This window comes from Triticum dicoccoides, chromosome 6A (genome assembly GCF_002162155.2).
Source record: "Triticum dicoccoides isolate Atlit2015 ecotype Zavitan chromosome 6A, WEW_v2.0, whole genome shotgun sequence".
Taxonomy (NCBI): domain Eukaryota; kingdom Viridiplantae; phylum Streptophyta; class Magnoliopsida; order Poales; family Poaceae; genus Triticum; species Triticum dicoccoides.
In genome coordinates this window covers 288,313,607-288,320,731 of record NC_041390.1, presented here as the reverse complement: position 1 = coordinate 288,320,731, position 7,125 = coordinate 288,313,607, and positions in this window count along the sequence as shown.

Sequence of the window (7,125 nt, the reverse complement as noted above, 5' to 3'; positions counted from 1 at the left end):
TCCTGTAAGGAACAGGCCTATCTTGGGGTAAAAAAGGAGAGCTGACCGGACTCCAAACATGCATCCAAACCCTGGTGGACAAGAAGCTCAAGCTTGTCAACGTAGTCCAGGTTATGCTCGTCCGCCTGATTCTCCCGTGTCAACGACGGGCCTTCAACCTTTGGGAGTTCGAGCCGGCGCAACATCAAACTCTTAACAGGCTCTTTGACACGGCGTACGAAGATGCCTGGAGGATTCTTTTCAAGGGCGCCGAGGCTCCCGCATCCACTGCCGAGGATCGCGGATTCAGTACTCAGCATCACCCTCATGTGGTAAGCTGTTTTTGTCCTTTTACAGGGTATCAGTTTTTCATAGTTTGACTCTATGCGGGATCTGAGTTCCCTTATCTTTGATAGGATTGGGAGGTGACGTCCGGAAAAATCAACTGTCCGGCTCCTTTGCCCGAAGGCCCAGCGGACGCCCATTTGGCGAAGCGGCTGGTTCCGGCACCCTACATGGTGCCGGAGAAGAAGGCCAAGAAGGCCGCGGGGACTCGAAGGAGTGCCCGGCGCCAGGAGGTGTCAGATTCGTCATCCGACGGTCCCAAAGCACCTTCCTCTCGTGAGGACGAGGAGGAAGAAGAAGAGACCTCTCCCCCTCCAGCGGGAGGAGAGAAGAAAAGGAGGGCCACCCTCTCTGAGGAGGCCGGAGGGTCCAAGAAGGGGAAAACCCTTCCTCCGGACTGCTCCACCGACGCCGACTACGCCGAAGAGGAGTGGCAGCCCAGGGCCAAGCCCCTGGCAAAATCGTAAGTGTCCGGATACTGGAATAATTCATAGTATTCGTTTTTTGCACAGCATTCCCTTATGTCGAACATGTTTATGCAGCCCACCCAAAGACCGGCTCGACGCATCGTCGAGCGGCTCACTGGACCCGTCGGATGTGAACTCGCTTCCAACGGCTTCATCCCCCCGCCCTACGGACGACACCGAAGTGTTGTCCCAACAGGTTCCAAGCCGGGAGGAGGTGGTCCTGGAGGCGCCGCAAGGCGACCTCCCGGACTCCAGGAGTAAAGGGGATGAAACCCCCCAGGGCTCCAAGTCCGGCCCAAGGCCGGACGCCGCTCCGGAACCCTCAAAGGTTCCAGAGTCCGGCGGGCGACCTCCTTCCAAGAGGAACAAGCCCACCATGTCGGTGACCCCCGTCCAACCGGGGGCGCCGGACAATCTGTTGGAGGTGCTTGAAGGCGCCTCCATCAACGAGGGACACCGCACTATTATGAGTGCAGTGGTCCAGAAGGTTCAGTCCGCCAAGAGCAGACTGACTGAAGCTTGCACTAGCCTTTTAACAGGCTTTGAGGTAAGTAAAGAATGTTTAAATAATATTACCGCATAGACAGTAGCCCCTGATGCTCTGTTGGGCGTTCGGGAAGAAAAGCCGAATAGAGGATCCAAGAATTCGCAGGAGTCTAACAAAAGGAGTCAATATACGTATGCAGGCTTCTCTGCTAGCGTCCGCTGCACTGACTGCGGAAGTGGACGTGCTGAAGCAGAGCCTCGAGAAGTTCGAGCAAGAGCTTGGGCGTGCCAAGAAGCAGCTCGAGGAGAAGGAAGGTAAGAAATACCCTGTTTGAATATGTATATAAAAAGGCGCAATTGCAAAAAATGATAGGATTGACATGGCTATTGTAGGGGCCATGTCTGAGGTGGCGCGACCCTTAAGAAAGCGCTGCTCGAGGCCAAGAAGAGTGCGGCCGCGGAGCGCACCGAGCGGGAGAGGTATGAGGCTGAGGTTGGCAAGGTGCGGCAAGAGCTCCAGGTTCTCATGAAGAAACATGAGAGTTTGGAGCTTGACTCGAAGACGCGAGCGTCCGAGCTCGCGGCAGCTATAGAAAATGCCAAGTCTGCCAAGACCGAGTCCCAGAAGACCCTCCAGGAGTTGGATGAGTTGAATAAGCTAGCTGCGGGTAAGGCATTTGTTATGCAAAGTAAACATATAAACGTGAGTTACTTGATACTTACCCGAATCCGGAGCTCTCCAGGGGCATTTGCAGATCTTCCCCGGACTGTATCCGATGCCGCTGCATTCTATCGAGCCGAGGAGGGCAGCTCGACGGAGAAGGTGTTCTAGTCTCAGTACGCTGAGGCCGGACACCCTGTGCCCCTGAGCGACCAACTGAAGCAACTGGTCGAGCTCCACAAGGCGGCCGAACAGGCCATGAAGGGCCTCCTAGTTCGGCTGTGGACTGGAGAGGCTCTGCCTGGGAGCTATTTCGGGCTGGTGCGGCGGCTGGTGGAGGCCTGTCCGAGGCTTGAAGACATCAAGCACTCCGTCTGCATTGAAGGTGCCCGTAGGGCCCTTGCCCGTGCTAAGGTGCACTGGGGCAAGCTGGATGCGGAGAAGCTTGTGAAGGACGGGCCACTGCCGGGGAAAGAGCATCGCAAGCCCAAGAATTATTATAAGGATGTTCTGAAGGGTGCCCGCCTTGTTGCGGATGAATGTACCAAGGATGTATTTTTTGAGTAAAACCCGCTCGTGTTATCCTGTGCGCTGAAAACTTGTTCATATGCGATAAGCAATGCTGCTTGAATTTAAAATATTACCTTCTGTGCGGTTGTTTATCAATACTGAGAGATGGCAAGTCGTCGGCTTCTGACCCCTTGCCGCTAGTGTTGGGGTGTTCGGGGATAAACCTGGGCGCTCTTTTTCCCATATTTGGGTCCTTCGAGGGAGGCGCTCAGCCCAACGAACGAGGCAATCGGACTATAATGTGTGAACACTCTCACTTAGCCATAGAATTCTATAATTTTAAATTTCGGCGAAGCCCCTAGTATTTGGAAGACCGAGTTCAGGGCGCTATCCACGCCTAGGCCGGACAGAGCCGACTCCTCACCCTAAGCGGCATAAGTATTTAAGGACTCGAAAAGACCTCTCGAACAGCGACCAGCTCTCGCCTCATCATGACGGTCAGTTTTAGCTTTCTCCACTGAGGTGCTCGACCCAGCTCAACCGGGGCACAATCGCAGTGATTCTCCTAGTGCTACCTTAGCCGATATAGCGGAACATAAGGCACCAAAATATAGGAGCCGGGCAAACCCAACTATTGACCCAAGACATGATTCGGAGCCGATGCATATAATGCTATAAGTTTGGGGTGCCGCACTTGTTAAAGTGTTCGGACTTCTCACACCATATTGAGGGGTACTGAAGCCCCTGGCGTATTTTGGGCAATCTTGATCGAGTTTTGCAGAGATGTGAGGAAACTAATCTTGTCTTGAATTGGGAAAAGTGCCACTTTATAGTTAATGAAGGTATTTTCTTGGGGCACAAAGTTTCTGAAAGAGGTATTGAAGTTGATAAAGCCAAGGTTGATGCTATTGAAAAGATGCCATGTCCCAAGGACATCAAAGGTATAAGAAGTTTCCTTGGTCACGCTGGATTTTATAGGAGGTTCATTAAGGACTTCTCAAAAATTTCTAGGCTCCTGACTAATTTATTGCAAAAAGGTATACCATTTGTCTTTGATGATGATTGTGTAGAAGCATTTGAAATACTTAAGAAAGCATTAGTCACTGCACCTGTTGTTCAGCCACCTGATTGGAACCTACCCTTTGAAATTATGTGTGATGCTAGTGATTATGCTGTAGGTGCTGTTCTAGGGCAAAGAATTGATAAGAAATTAAATGTTATTCATTATGCTAGTAAGACTCTAGACAATGCTCAAAGGAATTATGCTACTACTGAAAAAGAGCTTTTAGTAGTTGTATTTGCTTGTGATAAGTCAGATCTTATATTGTTGATTCTAAAGTAACTATCCAAACTGATCATGTTGCTATTAAATATCTTATGGAAAAGAAAGATGCTAAACCTAGACTTATTAGATGGGTTCTCTTGCTACAAGAATTTGATTTGCATATTGTTGATAGAAAGGGAGCTGAGAACCCCGTTGCAGACAACTTGTCTAGGTTAGAAAATATTCTTGATGACCCACTACCTATTAATGATAGCTTTCCTAATGAACAATTAAATGTTATAATTACTTCTCATAGTACTCCATGGTATGCTGATTATGCTAATTATATTGTTGCTAAATTTATACCACCTAGCTTCACATACCAACAAAAGAAAAAGTTCTTTTATGATTTGAGACATTACTTTTGGGATGACCCACATCTTTATAAAGAAGGAGTAGATGGTGTTATTAGACGTTGTGTACCTGAGCATGAACAGGAACAGATCCTACGCAAGTGTCACTCCGAGTCTTATGGAGGACACCACCCTGGAGATAGAACTGCACATAAGGTATTGCAATCTGGTTTTTATTGGCCTACTCTCTTCAAGGATGCCCGTAAGTTTGTCTTGTCTTGTGATGATTGTCAAAGAATTGGTAATATTAGTAGATGTCAAGAAATGCCTATGAATTATTCACTTATTATTGAACCATTTGATGTTTGGGGCTTTGATTATATGGGACCTTTTCCTGCCTCTAATGGATACACACATATTCTAGTTGTTGTTGATTACGGTACTAAGTGGGTAGAAGCTATTCCAACTAGTAGTGTTGATCATAACACTTCTATTAAAATGCTTAAAGAAGTTATTTTTCCGAGGTTTGGAGTCCCTAGATATTTAATGACTGATGGTGGTTCACACCTTATTCATGGTGCTTTCCGTAAAATGCTTCCTAAATATGATGTTAATCATAGAATTGCATCTCCTTATCACCCTCAGTCTAGTGTTCAAGTAGAGTTGAGCACTAGAGAGCTCAAATTAATTTTGCAAAAGACTGTTAATAGGTCTAGAAAGAATTGGTCTAAGAAACTTGATGATGCATTATGGGCTTATAGAACTGCATACAAAAATCCTATGGGTATGTCTCCGTATAAAATGGTTTATGGAAAAGCATGTCACTTACCTCTCGAACTAGAACATAAGGCATATTGGGCTATTAAAGAGCTTAACTATGATTTTAAACTTGCCGGTGAGAAGAGGTTATTTGATATTAGCTCACTTGATGAATGGAGAACCCAAGCTTATGAAAATGCCAAGTTGTTTAAAGAAAAAGTTAAAAGATGGCATGACAAAAGGATACAAAAGCATGAGTTTAATGTAGGTTATTATGTATTGCTATACAACTCTAATTTAAGATTTTTTGCAGGAAAACTTCTCTCTAAATGGGAAGGCCCCTATGTTATCGAAGAGGTCTATCATTCCAGTGCCATAAAAATCAACAACTTCGAGGGCACAAATCCGAAGGTGGTAAACGGTCAAAGAATCAAACATTATATCTCAGGTAATCCCATAAATGTTGAAACCAATATTATTGAAACCGTAACCCCGGAAGAATACATAAGGGACACTTTCCGGAACGTTTTAGACTCCGAAAAGGAATAGGTATGTGGTACGGTAAGTAAACCGACTCCAAAACAATTTTAAGGCAATATTTCTCCATTTTGGAATATTTAGAAAAATAGAAAAATAAGTAGCAGTCTGGGAAGGACACGAGGGCCCCATGAGGGTGGTGGGCGTGCCCCCTACCTCGTGAGCACCTCGTGTGCCTTCCGGACTCCGTTTTCTTGCCCGATACGTATTTTGGTCGGTAAAAATTCATTATATAACCTCCCGAAGGTTTTGACTCCCGTATCACGCAAACCCCCTTTTCTTGTTTCGAGCTATTTTCTGTTAGGGTTTTCCAGGCTAGGCATCATGACGTCTCTCTCCTCCAACAATGGTGACAACGATGCTTGGCTAATGAAGATAGATCTGAAGAGGGAAGAACCCACGAGGGTCAACAAGGATGAAAGGATCAAGAAGGCCACGGAGGATCAAGCTCCGGCAGCAAAAGACATCCTTCAACTTGATCATAGCCTTCTTACCCCAACTGAGATCGAAGCTTTCAAGATGATTGAGTTAGCTCGTATACAAAACAAGTATCTCACACAAGAAAATATTTTGTTGAAGGAGCATATTGTCGCACTCAAGGGCATTATTCGCAAGCTGGAGGACCTCTTACGCTCGATGTGCGATTATCTGTCACCTCCACCTTCTTCACCGACAAAGGAGATATAATCACATGGGTATGGGCACTCCCCTTGGCAACTGCCAAGCTTGGGGGAGGTGCCCCGGTATCGTATCACAATCACAACTCCTATCTTTACCGTTTTTCTTAGTTCAATCCTATTAGTAGTACCTTGATCTAGTAGAATAAAGTTTATGGCATGATCTAGTTTTGAGTTTTGCTTTATGATCTCTCTATGTAATCGAGTCCGTGAGCTATATATAATAAAGATTAGTGTTGAGTCAAGGGCTTGATTATTTTGCCATGATCTTGGGTGAATAAAAGAAAAGAGAAAAAGAATAAATAGAAACAAAAAGTTCATATTGATCTTATTGAGAGTAATGACTTCACATAGAAAGAGTATGATGATTAAAAGTTGTTGGGAGTTGGCAGACATAGCTTTGGTCATTGTTGCAATTAATAGGAAGTAATAAGGAAAGAGAGGTTTTCACATATGGATATATTATCATTGGCATCTTTTATGATTGGGAGCACTCATTAAAATATGACATGCTAAAGAGTTGATGTTGGACAAGGAAGACAACGTAATGAGTTATGTATTTCTTATATCTGAGATAAAGTATGTTTTCATGGATCCTCTAACTTGTTGAGCTTGCCTTTCCCCCTCATGCTAGCCAAATTCTCAGCACCAAGTAGAAATACTACTTGTGCTTCCAAATACCCTTAAACCAGTTTTGCCATGAGAGTCCACCATATCTACCTATGGATTGAGTAAGATCCTTCAAGTAAGTTGTCATCGGTGCAAAGCAATAAAAATTGCTCTAAATATGTATGATTGATTGGTGTGGGGGAAATAAGCTTTATACGATCTTGTGATGTGGAAGTAATAAAAGCGACGGACTGCATAATAAAGGTTCATATCACAAGGGGCAATATAAAGTGACGTTCTTTCGCATTGAGATTTTATACCTCCAAACATAAAAGCGCATGGCAACCTCTGCTTCCCTCTGCGAAGGGCCTATCATTTATTATTATCTTCTACCTTATGCAAGAGTAATGGTGATCTTCACCTTTTCTTTTTCATTTTATCCTTTGGCAAGCTCAGCATGTTGGAAAGAACATGATAT